Source organism: Mobula birostris, chromosome 1 (assembly GCF_030028105.1).
Source record: "Mobula birostris isolate sMobBir1 chromosome 1, sMobBir1.hap1, whole genome shotgun sequence".
NCBI classification, from domain to species: domain Eukaryota; kingdom Metazoa; phylum Chordata; class Chondrichthyes; order Myliobatiformes; family Myliobatidae; genus Mobula; species Mobula birostris.
The window spans coordinates 19800221-19817371 of NC_092370.1; positions in this window are offsets into that span (position 1 = coordinate 19800221).

Here is a 17151-nt window from a genome sequence, read left to right on the forward strand (position 1 = left end):
GCAAAAATTAACAGTTCAGAGTTTGGTAGTGCTCCTAACAGAAACATGTAATTGTGAATGCAACCTGTTTTATAGAAAGGAATTTCTTTTATTTTTATTATTTAGACATATAACACACTGACAGGCCCTTCTGGTCCAACGTGTTCATGCCACCCAATTGTCCCACTAATCTATCTGTCATTTTTTGGCAGCCTCCAAACTGATGGCATGAACATTGATTTCTCTAGCTTCTGGTAATTTTTCTCCCCCTCCCTTCCCTTTACTTCCATTCCTCACTCTAGCTCTCCTCATCACTTCTCCTTATTTGCCTATCACCTCCCCCTGGTGACCCTCCTCCTTCCATAGTCTACTCTTCTCTCCCAGCAGATTCCTTCTTCTTCAGCCCCTTACATTTTCCACCTGTCCTCTCCCTGCTTCCCACTTTATCCCCCTACCCCCACTTCCACCTACCTGGTTTCACCTATCACTTTCTAGCTTGTCCTCCTTCACTTCCTCCCCACTTTCATATTCTGGCTTCTTCCCCCTTCCTTTCCAGTCCTAATGAAAGGTCTTGGCCCAAAACATTGCTTGTTTACTCCTTTCCATAGGTGTACCTGAGATGCTGAGTTCTTCCAGCATTTCGTGTCAATTGCTTTGGGTTTTCAGTATCTGCAGAATCTCTTGTGCTTGTGTCTTTCTTTGGAATATGGGAGCAGACTGGAACATCCAGAGGAAACTCACGCTGCCACGGTGAGAACATACAAACTCCATACATACAGCACCGGGAATTGAACTCACATCCCTGGCATTGTAAAAATGTTACACTACACGCTACACTAACATGCAACCCTTTGTAATGTCGAAACACAGAAATGCAGTGACATGGGTACATTTACACCATTAGACCTTAAGATATAGGAGCAGAATTAGGCCTTTTGGCTCCTCAAGAGCTTGACCATTTCATCATGCCTGATCCATTTTCCCATTCCGCCCCAATCTCCTGCCTTACCCCTGTATCTTTTCATGCCCTGACTATTCAAGAATCTACCAACCTCTGTCCCAAATATACCAAATGACTTGGCCTCCAGGGACACCTGAGGCAATGAATTTCACAGAAGGACCATTCTCTGGCTAAAGAAATTCCTCCTCAGCTCTGCTCTAAATAGATATCTCTCTATTCTGAGGCTGCGGCACATAATACATTTTCTTGCTCACTGTCACACGGTAATACTGACGCTCATCCCATATTTCTTCTTGATCAAAACCATTATTTCAGCAGTTTGTAACACCGAGGTTCGAGTTTACAGGAGGGTTGTGTGATTGCCGGTGTCACATGCTAAATATGGTACTCTGGAGAAATAGCATAAAGTAAAAGGCACTCGAGTTGCACAAAAATAGAAAATTTTGGGTCAAATGTAGTCCACTGCAATCAGATTACACATCTAGTTCTTGCAGTTGGTTTATATTCGAACAAGTCTGCATTGTCAAAATGCTTAATATAAAAATACAATGAATAAGGTAACTAGAGAAAAACCAAATGATTATTTACAATATAAGAGACAATGAATCGATATTCTGCAATCAGGTGAATCCAACAATAGAAGTGTTAAAAAGTAATCATTGCATGCCAAGTACTGTTTGAAAATTGTTTGGTTTAGCACTCACATAAATACTTAACCACTAATAGATTGAGTAGCAGCTTCAATGGTATCAGTGACACATCACCAGTTAGCAATCTGTCATTATCCTATCAACTCCTTCTGATTGCAAAATGGCAGAGAAGCGATTACAGCTTGCAAATCAGCTTTCAATCCATGGGGGCCGTTATGTCTCAGAGCATTTAGAAATGTTCACTGCTGTCTAATCAGTTATCCTGAAAATAGTGAAGCAACATGTCCAAAACGCAGAAGTGGTTGGCGTTCAGCTGCCATCTCCTATGGCAGCAACACGGTGTATGAAAGAAAGAAAGATTAGCTTTAAGTAAATTGAAACATCAAAATATCCAGTGAAATGCGCCATTTTTGCTTCAAAGATCGGTCTGAGGATTGTCCTAGGGTAGATCACAGAGCTCTCCATGCTTCTGGCACCAACAGAGCATGCCCATAGCTCACGAACTCTGACTGTACGTGTTTGGAATGTAGAAGGAAACCCCAACACCCAGTGGAAACCCATGCAGTCACAGGAAAAACATCCAAGCTCCTTATAGACAGCAGCGGGAATTGACTTCCAAGCGATTCTGCTAACTGCTACACTACCATGCCACCCTTAGCTTTACTCCCACTTATCCCCAACCATCTCTTCAGTGAGCCATTTCAGGCTTGGAGATACATAAAGCCCTCTGTCCTATCAAGAACTTTTCATGGAGCATGAGGAACCAACCTGCAAGGAAAGGCTTGATATGTGCAATAAAGGTGTGTGCAAGAACAGTGTTGCTGAAAAAGAAGTGCAAAGTGAACACTTCTTAACTTTACAATAGGACTTAATTAGGTTCATCTGTACACCTGCTCCTTTATGCAAAGATCTAGTCAGTCAATCAGCAACTCAGTGCATTAATGATGCAGCTCTATAAAACTCTTGTCAGGCCACACTTGGAGTACTGTGTCCAGTTCTGATCGCCTCACTATAGGAAGGATGTGGAAGCATTGGAAAGGGTACAGAGGAGATTTACCAGGATGCTGCCTGGTTCAGAGAGTATGCATTATGATCAGAGGTTAAGGGAGCTAGGGCTTTACTCTTTGGAGAGAAGGAGGATGAGAGGAGACATGATAGGGGTGTACAAGATAATAAGAGGAATAGATAGAGTGGATAGTCAGCGCCTCTTCCCCAGGGCACCACTGCTCAATACAAGAGGACATGGCTTTAAGGTAAGGGGTGGGAAGTTCAAGGGGGATATAAGAGGAAGGTTTTTTACTCAGAGAGTGGTTGGTGCGTGGAATGCACGGCCCGAGTCAGTGGTGGAGGCAGATACACCCGTGAAGTTTAAGAGACTACTAGACAGGTATATGGAGGAATTTAAGGTGGGGGGTTATATGGGAGACAGGGTTTGAGGGTCGACACAACATTGTGGGCTGAAGGGCCTGTAATGTGCTGTACTATTCTATGTTCTATAAAACATGCAGACATGGTCAAGAGGTTCAGTTGTTGTTCAGAGAAAACATCAGAATGGGTAGGAAATGTGATCTTAGTGACTTCAACCATTGACTGATTGTTGATGCTACATGGTGTGGTTTGAGTATCTCAGAAACTGCTGATTGCCCGGGATTTTCACGTACAATAGTCTCCAGAGTTTACATAGAATGAATCAGAATCAGAATCAGGTTTATTATCACCGGCATGTGATGTGAAATTTGTTAACTTAGCAGCAGCAGTTCAATGCAATACATAATATAGAAGAGAAAAAATAAATAAAATAAAAAAGTAATAAATAAATAAGTAAATCGATTACAGTATACGTATGTTGAATAGATTAACAATGTGAAAAAAATGGTGCAAAAAAAATCCAGTGAGTGACAATTCTGCGGGTGAAAATGCCTTGTCAATGAGAGAGGTCAGAGAAGAATGGTCAGGCTGGTTCACGATGACAGGACTTACCTATTTAAGCCCATCACCCCTACTAGGGCATAAGCCACCAATATCAGCTCGACAGAGTTCTCTGTCCTTTCTTTCAAATTGTCCCCGGGCATAGCCCATCTTCTTGGTGTATCTTTCCTCTCCCGGGGATGAGGTTGCAGTTTCTGCTGGTATTTCTGTAGCATGGGTTTTTATGGGATGGGTTTGCTAGCCCCATGCCCAACCCTCCATGGCGAAGTTAAGTTGACAGGAAGGCAACAGTAACTCAAATATGCTCGCATTACAATAGTGATGCACAGAAGAGCATCACTGAATGCACAACATTCCGAACCTTGCAGTGGCTGGGCTAGAGCAGCATAAGAGCATGAACCTACACTCAGTGGCCACTTTATTAGGAACAGAAGGTATGTACCTAATAAAGTGGCCACTGAATGTATGGTATAATCATAGCATTTGTTATTGATGAGGGTTAGAATTTAACAGATAAAGGTACACTTATGAAAGGCTGACATTCTACAATGTGTCAGTAACTGCAAACCATGTAAAAGTAAAGAGGGATGACATACTATTAAACAATAAACTTGTAATTTGGAGAAATCCTTTGAGAAACAGAGAGATGAAGATGGAGTTTAGGTGTCAAGGATAGATTACATTAAACAGACCACAAAAGATGCACAAATGAAGTAGTTGCTGGAGAGTCTCTTCGTAAATGCTTTTCACTCCTTTATTTACAGCACAGAGATGGGCAATTTGGCCCCACTGGTCAAGTAATTGGGCTTTAATCTGTACACTTTCTCTTGCTCTTTTTATCCCCTTTCACTCTGCCCTTTTATATTATGCTCCTTTTCTTTACACAAGCTCAATTAAAATGTATGAAGATTTTTTTTTCTTTAATCTTTCTATTTGACACTGAATTCCAAGTTCTTATCACTGTGCAAAGGAGCTCTCCTGAATTCCCTTTCTGTGCTGTTAGATTTTATGTTTCTTGTGGATTCGATCATCCTCCTCCAACCAATTCAACCTTATGTTAAAGGTACTTCATCAGGTTTTCTCCTCTCCAGAGCAGAGAACTTCTGCCGACTTAATCTTACCAATCCCTCTTCCCAGCTTTACTCACTGAAGGCATGTAAAATACTTAATATCGCAAACTAAAATGTATTAAAATTAGTTCCAAGTTACAGGCTTTTAAGCTCACTGCATGCTATCAGCCACTCATCTCTAGCCTTTTGTAGCTGATTCTGTAGAAATCTCAATTTTTATGGAGCAAGGAAAGATTACAGTCGACTTGCTAGAGATACAGATATAAGAGGCAGAGATAGGGTGATCAGACAGCACATTTTTCCTTAGCCCAGAAATGGCCACTACAAGAGAAGATAATTTGAAAGTGATTGAAGGAAAGTATGGGGGATATTACAGAGTCTGAATTTTTTAACCTCTGTATAAAACCTGTGTAGTTTTTTTTCTACACAGAGGGTGGTGGGTGTATGGAAACTGCTGCCATGGTTGGTGGTAGAATTAGAAATATTTGGGACATTTAGGATACTCTTAGAAAGAAGCATGGATGATAGAGGAATGGAAGGCGATGTGGGATGGATCTTGAAGTAGATTAAATGGTCCAAACACTCCAAAGGGCCTGTTCTGTGTTCTATGTTCTAAACTACCCAGGGAAATATTGGAATGCAAGACCAAGAAATTTAGCTCTGCAAAACCACTGGCCTTGATTTAGATGTATGCTAATTCAGTGGGTGGTGCTTCCGGCAAAAGTGTGAGAATTCTAAAGGGCTATTTCTATTTATATGGTGGAGATTCTCACCATCTGACATTTCTGTCAAAACAGACAAATGTCACCCGTTTAAGCACTATAAATGACAGAAACAGGAAAGAAATTCATCACCTTTGAAGTATTGAACTAAGCTGTTGTCTTCAAATGACACTGATGTATACCCGCACAGGTTTTGTGAGGTGATTACGTCAAGGCATTTACATTTTTGAATGTTAACAATGCATCCTGGGAGGTTTCCAATACTACACAGGAATGAGTTTCAATTGAGAGTTACTGATCTGGAAAACAACACTGAAGCAAAGATTTCAGCAGCAGTTATGGCCTCTGAAAACATCAATTGCTAACCACTGCTTTCACTCCTGCTGTATCTCTGCCTCAAACAATACTTTATTTAAGAAATGGCAGTACAATTTATCACTGGGTAACAAATAGTTCTGATTTTTCTAATGTCTGTATATAAATCAGAAAATGCTCAAAAATTACTTGATATGATAATGATATACCTTCAGAGAAGTATGTAATGAATGGTGTCATAAGCACGCAAGATGGATAAAAAAAACAGTAATTACAAGGAGTGGATAAAAGAGAAACAATTTCTGCTGTTTGTAACAACAAACTTATTTATGTTTGTTGGACTTCCCAATTTAATAATATTATTGGAGCTCACTTGTGTGAACATGTATCAATAAGTGGTGTTAACTTTTGGATGACTTGAAGTAAGTTGCTTTCATTACATAAAATATTAAATATGATCACTTTTATTTAATCAAAGAGAAGTAGAACCAGATAGTCAATGACTCAGGATGACAGAAGTAAGATTCAGAGGATAGTTCATACTGTATATCAAGGTTCAAAGGAACTTTATTATCAAAGTATGTACAGTACATGTTACCATACGCAGTACTGTGCAAACGTGTGTGGCGCGTGGCCAAGTGGTTAGGGTGTTGGGCTCACGATCTCGGCCAAGGCAGCCTGTTGTGTCTTTGAGCAAGGCACTTAACCACACACTGCTCCAGTCCACTCAGCTGAAAATGGGTACCGGCAAATGCTGGGGATTAACCTCACGATAGACTGGCGTCCTATCGGGGGGTGGGGGTGTCTCGTACTCTCAGTCACTTCACGCCACAGAAACCAGCATACGCACCGGCCTGATGGGCCACAAGGCTTGGGACAGACTTTAACTAGACTGTGCAAATGTTTTACGCACATATATATAGCTAGGTTAAAAATTTTGTACAGTACTGTATTTGTCAACATGGATAGGAGAGTGAGTTTGGAAATTTGGTCAGAGCAAAGAATGTTGGGAATGGCAAGGATGGAGCACCGTGGGAGGGGTAAAGGACTGGTGGCAGAGAAAGAGTGTCAGGGAGGAGGGAAGGGTGTGTTGCAGACACACCCATCCCTGAGACACCAAGCAAGGTCACTTGATTCCAAACGATTGGTTTATTGATCATTAGATAATGTCTCTCAGGTGCTTCCTGCTCCCTCCCTTCTCCCTTCCCCCTTTCCTAATCATGATTCCTCTCTCCCTGCCCCCTTCCCATTCTCAGTCCACAATAGAGACCCATATTAGAATCAGGTTTATCATCCTCAGGACACGGCCTGGATGACTAATGTGCCCTCATGGCACTGGAGTTTCATGGGTCTGGAGACCTGCTGATTCTAGGCCGGTGCCCCTGACTGAAGCATCGTCGGAAAACACAGAACATCGGGAGCAGCAGGTTAGCTGCTGTGGGTTGTGTGTCCAGAGAGCTGCTAACTCTCTGGGTGCAGAGCTCGAGAAAAAGCAACGCAACAGACTTTTAACATTGTAAATCAGTTGTTGTTTGTTATATCTCCCCTCTCTCTGTTAAATGGGGACACCTCTTTTCCCTTATTAGGAAGAGAGAGAAAGCCTGTGGAATGTCAAATTACCGGGTGAACGAGTAGTCTTTTGAGTACTACAACTATGTACCTTTATTGATACATGCTACACATACTCAATGAAGGGTGCTGATACTTTTTTGCTGGTGGAGGTGGGGGTGGGGAGGTGTCGTTGCCTTGTTACTGCTTGTGCATGGTAGAGGGAGCTGGGGGTGACTTTCTGGTTCCAATGTTTAAATATCATTCATTCTTCGCAGCACTCCTCTGTTTTCATGGATGTTTGCACAGAAAAAGAATTTCAGGATGTATATTGTATACATTTCTCTGACATTAAATGCACCTATTGAACCTATTGAATCTATTGAACTCACGTATGTCATGAAATGTGTGTGTTTTTTGTGGAAGCAGTACAGTACAATACATAAAATCACTACCAGTACTGTGCAAATTTCTTAGGTACCCTAGCTATGCATATGTGCCTAAGACTTTTGCACAGTACTGTACCACCTTAAAATTTATTTTCAGAAAAAAACAGTAGAATTTATAAAAAAAGAATACATAGACATTGAAAAAGTGCCAAACAATCAATATTCAAAAGAGACTAACTAAGCAAATAAAGAAAAATGCTATGAGTGAGTTGTAAAGAGTCATTGAAGCAGAGTCTGTAGATTGTAGAATCAGTCCAGGGTGTAGTGATTGACTTTATCAATGCTGGTTCAGTTGCCCGATGGTTGTAGGAAATAGCCGTTCCTGAACCCAGTGGTGGGGGGTGGGGGGTTCTAAGGCTCCTACACGTCCTGATTTATGGTAGAAGTGAGAAGAGAGCAGGCCTGGATGGTGGGTTTCTTTAATGATGGATGCTGCTTTCTGTGGCACTGCTCTTTGTAAGTGTACTCAGTGATGGTGAGTGCTTTTGCTGTGTTTGACTGGGCTGTATCCACCATTTTCTGCATCCTTATCTGTTCCTGGGCATGTGTGGTTCCACACCAGGCCATGATGCAACTAATTGAGATACTTGTCACTGTGGATCTATAGAAATTTGTCCACATAGATGAGTAGTGGTTTTGATTTGAGTGTGGTATGTAAAGGGATCAGGAAATGGATGGAATGTTTTATTGAGCACCTTCACTCCATCCGCCACAAAAAACGTGATTTCCTGGTGGCCACCCATTTTAATTCTACACCTATTCTCATTCTGACATGTCAATCCAGAGGCTCCTCTACTGCTGCAATGGGGCCATTCTGTTGGTGGAGCAACGCCTCATCGGGTGGTGTCCAACTTGTGGCATGAACATTGATTTCTATAACATCCCGTAATTTAAACACCCTTCTCTTTCTCTCGTCTTACCTTCCCTTCCCTATTCTGTCTTCTCACTTGTCCTTCCCTTCTCCTCACCTGCTCATCACCTCCCTCTGTTTCCTCTCGTCCTTTCCTTTCTCCCATAGACCACTCTCCTCATCTATGAGATTCTTCAACCCTTTACATCTTCATCCTATCATCTCTCTTCTTCCACCCACTCGCCTTCCCCTCACCTGGTCTCACCTATAACCTCCCAGCTTGTACTACTTCCCCCCATCTTTTTATTCTGTCTTTATCCCCCATTCTTTCCAGTCCTGGTGAAGGGTCTTGACCCGAAATGTTGGCTGTTTATTTCCCTCCACAGGTGATGACTGACTTGCTGAGTTCTTTCAGCATTCTAGATTTCCAGCAACTGCAGGATATCTGTGTGTACTTCCCTGGCTTGTATATCACGTAGACCACTGGGACACAATATCGATGGTCAACCCTGATGACGGAGGTTCTCAAATGGATGAAGTAGTAACTTTCAATAGCAAATTCAAAATGTATTGACAAAGGGAAATCTTATAAGGATATGGCTAAATGGATTAATACACTGAAGTGTATATGATCCTTAACTGAACCAATAAAAATTTCTTCCCTCTGCTCCTCTTCTCCCTGTCAGAGGAAGGATACTGGTCCAAGCAACATTCATAGACTGCTGGAGGAACTCATCAGACCCGTCAGCATCTATGGAAAAAGTACAGTCAACATTTCAGGCTAAGACCCTTCGGATACAGGTCCACTTGTTCTCACCTTTCACCAACCAGCGTCTATCCTCAATACTCATTTTCTGTCATTCCATACACCTTTAATCAGATGCTACCACCAGATGCATCTTTTCCTTCCCTCCCCTTCCTGCATTCTGAAGGGACTGCTTCCTTCATTACACCTCAAAGGTTCAAATGTTCATTAATTATCAAAGTATACAACTCTGAAATTCTTCATCTTCAGATGGCCACGAAAACAAGAAAGAAAAGAAGAGCAGCATGATCATTAACCCCTATAACCCTCTCTTCTGCGCAAAAAAATTTGAGGAAGATCGGGCGAAAAACGCAGCACACAAAAATCCATAAGACTGAAAGAAAGTCCACAGTCCAAGTGCACATCCAAAATGCAGAAAACCTGGGCAACATTCTCCATCTCGTAGCGCTTACATCTATTTTTTCTTCTCCACCCACTCCTTCCCATGTGGCACAATTGCATGTAATGGTAGGAGATGTATCACTCTCCTTCTCACCTCCTCCTTCTTCAATCCAACTCCTCAAACACTTTTAGAACATAGAACATTACAGCACAGTACAGGTCCTTCAGTCCATAAAGTTGTGCAGATCTTTTAACCTACTCTAAGATCAATCTAGCTCTTCATTCCCACATAACCCTCCATTTTCCTATTATCTATTATTTGCCTGTCTAAGAATTTCTTAAATGCCCCTAATACTTCTGTCTCTACCACCACCACTGTAGGGTGTTCCTACCTTTTAAAAAAACGCTGTACAAAAACAATCCACATATACTTTTCTTGAATCACCTTAAAATTATACACCCTTGTATTGGCCATCTCTGTTCTGGGAAAAAGTCTCTGGCTGTCCACTCTGTATATGCCTTTTATTATTTTCTACACCTCCAATAAGTCACCTTTCATCCTCCTTCACTCCAAAGAGAAAAGCCGCAGCTTGCTGAGCCTATCTTCATAAGACATTCTTTCTAATCCAGTCACAAACCTGGCAAATCTTAACTGCATCCTCTCTAAAGCTTCCACATCCTTCCTATAATAAGGCACCCAGAAATGAACACAATATTCCAAGTGTGGTCTCAGCAGGGTTTTATAGAGCTGTAATATTATCTTGTGGCTCTTGAACTCAGTCCCTCAAGTAATATACATCTTGTTAACAACCCTATCAACCTCTGGGCACAGAGCTCGGAAAGAGCGATGTAACGGAGTTTTAACATCATAAACCAGCGAGCTGTTTGTTATGTTTCCCCGCTGGCTGGTGAAAAACGGAGACACCTTTTCCTCCCTTATTAGGGAGAGAGAGAATCTGCAGTGTGTCAAATACTGGGTGTAAAGTGAAGTCTTTGGGGTAACTGCAAGTCTGTGTCCTTGCTATTGCTTTGCTTACACTGAGTGCTCGTTGGTGGTGATGAAGCTTGCTTTTTTTTGCCGGTGGGTGGGGGGGGGGAATTGCTGCTCACTGCCGCTTATGCACGGGAGGGAGGGGAGCTGGGGGAGGACTTTGCAGTTCTTACATTTATCTGTTGTTCATTCTTTGTGGCATTCCTCTGTTTTCGTGCATGTTTTACAAAGAAAAAGCATTTCAGGATGTACTAACGTATATTATACATATTCCTCTGACATTAAATCGGACCTTTAAACCTTTGAACCTTTGAACCCGCGTGGGAACTTTGAGGAAACCTATGGACCCCAAGATCCTTCTGTTGCTTCACACTGCCATTAACTATATATTCTGCCTTCATATTTGACATTCCAATATTAATCGCTTCACACTTTTCAGGGTTGAACTCCATCTGCCACTTCTCAGCCCAGTTCTGCATCCTGTCAATGATCATTATCATCCTACAACACCCTCCACACTACCCACAACTCCACCGACCTTCGTGTCATCTGCAAACATACTAACCCACCTTTCCACTTGCTTATCCAAATAATTTATACAAATCACAAGGGAAGGTGTTCCAGAACAGATCCCTGTGGAACATCACTGGTCACCGATTTCTTGGCAGAATACTCTCCACCTACTACTATTCTGTGCCTTCTTTGACAAACCAATTCTTTATCCACGCAGCCAAATTTTTCTGGATCCTATGCCTCCTGACTTTCTGAATGAAATTTCTGCCAATGAAAGAAACAATTTAATCCTTCCTCTTTGTGTATTGCATTTGTTGCTCCCAGTGTGGTCTCCTCTATATTTGGGAAAGCAAATTGGATTTGGAATTGGAATTGGTTTATCATTATCAGATATACCAAGATACAATGAAAAGCTTGTCTTGCATTCTGCTCATACAGATCAGATCATTACACAGTGCATTGAGGTAGAACAAGCTAAGACAATAGCAATGCAGAATAAAGTGTAAGAGCTGTAATGCACGTAAACAGTAAGGTGCAAGATCATAACGAGATTTTACCGAGATAGATTGTGAGGTCAAGAATCCAATTTATTGTAGCAACGAACTTTTAATTAGCCTTATAATGGTGGGACAGAAGCTGTCCTTGAGCCTGGTGATACATATTTTCAGGCTTTTTATGGGAGAGGTTTGGGGGTTCGGCTCAAGCTAACAACCCTGACTATTAAAACAAAATTGTTACAGAAACAGCAATGACGAATCCTTCTATATCTGAGTGCAATGGTATTCCTCAGTCTCCACCCAGGACTTACGTGACTGACAGTACTGAATACTGAGAGGAAGCTACTGACGCAATGAAAGAAGCCCAAAACACTGCCCGAGATGGAGGACCTTCATTCCTGCTCCGAATGCCAAAGGCCTAACAGGCAGTAAGTTCCACTACTGCCAACCAAGTTCACAATAACATTTGAGGAGCAGCACCTGATCTTCTGATGTAGTTATGTCACCTCTTTTCAAACTCATTGTTGAATTGAACAATTTCAGTGAATCAGCCATCCTAACCTTGTATCTCACTTTCTTTTAGTTCCTCTCTTCTGTTGGTGATTTTGCATTTCATCTCTCTCCAACTACTGAGAAAAAAATGAAAAATGAAAAGTGAGAAAATACTAACCATATAACATATAACCATATAACAATTACAGCAGGGAAACAGGCCATCTTGGCCCTTCTAGTCCGTGCCGAACTCTTACTCTCACCTAGTCCCACCAACCTGCACTCAGCCCATAATCCTCCATTCCTTTCCTGTCCATATATCTATCCAATTTAACTTTAAATGACAACATCGAATCTGCCTCAGCCACTTCTGCTGGAAGCTCGTTCCACACAGCTACCACTCTCTGAGTAAAGAAGTTCCCCCTCATGTTACCCCTAAACTTTTGCCCTCTAACTCTCAACTCATGTCCTCTTGTTTGAATCTCTCCCATTCTCAATGGAAAAAGCCTATCCATGTCAACTCTATCAAACCCCCTCATAATTTTAAACACCTCTATCAAGTCCCCCTCAACCTTCAACGCTCCAAAGAATAAAGACCTAACTTGTTCAACCTTTCTCTGTAACTTAAGAGATGAAACCCAGGCAACGTTTTAGTCAACCTCCTCTGAACTCTCTCAATTTTATTGACATCTTTCCTATAATTCGGTGACCAGAACTGTACACAATACTCCAAATTTGGGCTTACCAATGCCTTATACAATTTCAACATTACATCCCAACTCCTATACTCAATGCTCTGGTTTATAAAGGCCAGCATACCAAAAGCTTTCTTCACCACCCTATCCACGTGAGATTGCACCTTCAGGGAACTATGCAACATTATTCCTAGATCCCTCTGTTCTACAGCATTCCTCAATGCCCTACCATTTACCATGTATGTCCTATTTTGATTAGTCCTACCAAAATGTAGCACCTCACATTTTTCAGCTTTAAACTCCATCTGCCATCTTTCAGCCCACTCTTCTAACTGGCCTAAATCTCTCTGCAAACTTTGAAAACCTACTTCATTATCCACAACGCCACCTATCTTAGTATCATCTGCATATTTAGTAATCCAATTTATCACCCCATCATCCAGATGATTAATATATATGACAAACAACATTGGATCCAGTACAGATCCCTGAGGCACACCGCTACACACCCTCCTCCAATCTGACATACAGTTATCCACCACTACTCTCTGGCTTCTCCCATCTAGCCACTGCTGAATCCATTTTACTACTTCGATATTAATGCCTAATGATTGAACCTTCCCAACTAACCTTCCGTGTGGAACCTTGTCAAAGGCCTTACTGAAGTCCATATAGACAACATCCACTGCTTTACCGTCATCAACTTTCTTAGTAACCTCATCAAAAAATTCAATAAGTTTTGTCAAACATGACCTTCCACGCACAAATCCATGTTGACTGTTCCTAATCAGACCCTGTCTATCCAGATAATTATATACATCATCTCTAAGAATACTTTCCATCAATTTACCCACCACTGACGTCAAACTCACAGGCCGATAATTGCTAGGTTTACTCTTAGAATCCTTTTTAAACAATGGAACCACAAGAGCAATACGTCAATCCTCTGGCGCCATCCCCGTTTCTAATGAAATTTGAAACATTTCTGTCAGTGTCCCTGCTATTTCCCTCAAAGTCCTAGGGATTATCTTGTCTGGACCCAGAGACTTATCCACTTTTATATTCCTTAAAAACACCAGTACTTCCTCTTCTTTTGATCATCATACTTTCCATAACTACCCTTCTTGTTTCCTTTACGTTATGCAATTCAATATCCTCTACTGAAGAAAAGAAATTGTTCAAAATCTCCCCCATCTCTTTTGGCTCCGCACATAGCCGTCCACTCTGATTCTCTAAGGGACAAATTTTATCCCTCACTATCCTTTTGCTATTAACATAACTGTAAAAACCCTTTGGATTTGTGTAGAAACCCTTTGGATAGTTAAGGAAATAATAGAAAACTGAGATAAAAGGAACAGCAGAGTAAGGCTTGTGAATTGTAAGTGACATCTTACAAAAAAATTCACAAGCCTTTATCAATTCTGTCATCCATTTCATTTTTGTTAGCCAGTCTCTGCTTGTCTTCGTTGACTAATGTTTTGTTCTTTCCCACTCTTTCCTATTAGTCTACAAGTTACAATTATTCTGATCTCAAACTTTCCCCCATTCTGATGCAAAATAATTGACTTGTTATGTTAATGTTGTTACTCTCTGCCTGACTAGCTGAGTTTTATTTCAACCTTTCCTGTATTTATTTCAAATTCTGCATTTCACTATAGTCAGTTGATCACAGTCCACCAGAACCATTGAGAGCTGAGTGTGGCTTCATTGTAATGGCCAGCAATGACTTGCTTATGTTTGTTCATTTGGCTGCTGGTAACAGACATTGTTAAGTGAAATGTTACCCTTCAGAATGGCGAAAAACCTTTTTGATTAACACAAGCAGACAATTTATTTGCCAGTCAGACTATAATGATCCTTTGAATGGCAGTGTATAATCTTTTATTGAAATGGCATCTGTTGCCAGAAGTAGAGCGACAGGCATTTCAGTTAAAGGCCCATCTTTTCTACTTTGTCAGCTCTTTGGCTTCCATCTATCCAGAAAGAGTATACTTCACTGATATTTCTGATAAATTCTGCAATATGTCCAGGAGATTCCCTTCTCATTCTTATGCACCAATTTCTTAATGTTATTGTAGTGACAAACCCATTACAAGGGAGAGTCAGAAAATAAATATTTTTACAAATGAAAATATGAGCAGGAGTGGGCCATAAGGGCCCACAAGCCTGTCCCACCATTCAGTGTAGTTATAATCACTTTTTCAGGCTTGCGTGGGGTGCCAGAGATCACTGGGCTCTGAGGTTTTTCTAGTAGCTGAATTGATTAATTGTTGTTTAACAGCAGTTGTTTAATCATTTAGAGTTCCTTCTGTCTTTTTTATTTTGTTATGTTTATTTTGATACGCTCATGGATTCCATGTTTCTTGTATTATTTATGCAGATGCTTGATTGGCGCTAATTGCAGTGTCCTAGTTTTGAGAATGTTACCTCTCGCAGTATACTCAGCTCAGCCGCCGATGTTCTTTTGACATTATTGTAAATAAACTCTCATCGTCATCTCTACATCAAAGTCTGTTTGTCCTCTGCATTTGGGTTTGAATATTGCCAGCGCATATCGTGACAATAGTCATGGTTGATCTATGCTGAACTCAGCTACTCGATACCCATTCCCCATAATTCTCCATTCTTTGATCATTCAAGTATTTGTCCATCCCCTCCTTAAGTATACCCACATAAACTCAGTGACCACTTTATTATACCTGCATGTTCATGCAAATAACAAATTAGCCAATCATGCAGTAACAATTCAATGCATAAAAACTGCAGACCTTGTTGTTCTGATCAGACATCAGAATGGGAAAGAGATGTGATCTAATTGACTTTGATCGTGGAACGATTTGTTCTGACTGTGAACAAGGTCACCGGGAGATACTGAAATGGTGAGATATGGAAATCTTCATTCAGCAAAACAAGCCTGCATCATACTCGAGACACTTTTGGAAGAAGGGGCCTTCTGACCCAATATTACATTATATTTTATATGTTAAAGAACAAAGGTAACAGGATAATTTCTATAGTTACAATACCACTTTTGAGTTACATGTAATTTTTCAAATACCTGGATCTTCCCACCAACGCACCCAAAAATGAGTGTTAATGGGTGGTTTCTAAGTCATATTCATGCATATATAGACACCTCAGGTGAATGGATGTTTCCTGGTTTGCAATCAACCCCGGTCTGCAGCTCCAGGAAGACTATTGTTCTGGGCTCCATTTTAAGTTCAATTTATAGTCCACGTTCAGGTCTGAAAACTGGTTGCTGTTGAAATTAATATTTGCTATACACCATAACTCCATAATATGCCTTAACATTACAACTGGTGCCAAGTGGTGTGGTTTGAATGTCTCAGAAACTGCTAATCTGGGATTTTCACACACAACAGTCTCTGGAGTTTACAGAGAATGGTGCGAGAAACATAAAAAAAATCCAGTGAGCAGCGATTCTGAGGGTAAAACTGCCTTGTTAATGAGAGAGGTCAGAGGACAATGGCCAAACTGGTTCAGGCTGAGGTGACAGTAACTCAAATAACCATGCGTTACAACAGTATTGTACAGAAGAAATCTCTGAATGCACAGCACGTTGAAACTTAAGTGGATGAGCTACAGCAGCAAAAGACCATGAACAAATGCACAGTTGCCACTTTATTAGATGCAGAAGTTACCTAATAGAGTGGGTAGAGTTTACCCATTTTATATGATCTGGCCTCCACCATCCTCTAGGCGTAAAGAATTCCAGAGATTGCTATTCTGAGAGAAGACATTTCTATACAGCTTAGCTTTAAATGATCAACCTCTTATTTTACAGCAATGTCCGCTTGTTCCTGACTCTTCACACTAGCAAGAATTTCTCAATATTTATCCTTCTAAGTCTTCTTTGGACTTTAATTGTCTGAAAGAGGCTATATTACTAAACTCCAAATTATGCAAATCTAAACTATCCAGCCTCTCTTTCTTTTCAAATCTTTTTATTGTTATATTTTACAAAAGAAATAACACGAGTACATTGAAGTAACAACACTTACAATGTCTCAAAAAAGACATTATCTTAAAGATCGAAAAAAAAAATTGTGATTTTTCCAGCCTCTCTTGATTGGACAACACTCTTCTTCGGGAAAGAATTTTCTTCAGTTTGCCTTCAGTGTTACTATATTCTTTTTCTTCAGTGAAAGGACCAAAACTATTCTCCACCCCCCCCCCCCCCGCCGCCCACCTACAGCCTGTAAAAATGTGATAATACCTCCTATTCTTTGCAGTTCGGATGAAGGATCTATCTAGGCCTTTTAACGTTCGGTAGGTTTCAATGCAATCTGCCCTCCTTCATCCTTCTAAGCTTCAGCGAGTAC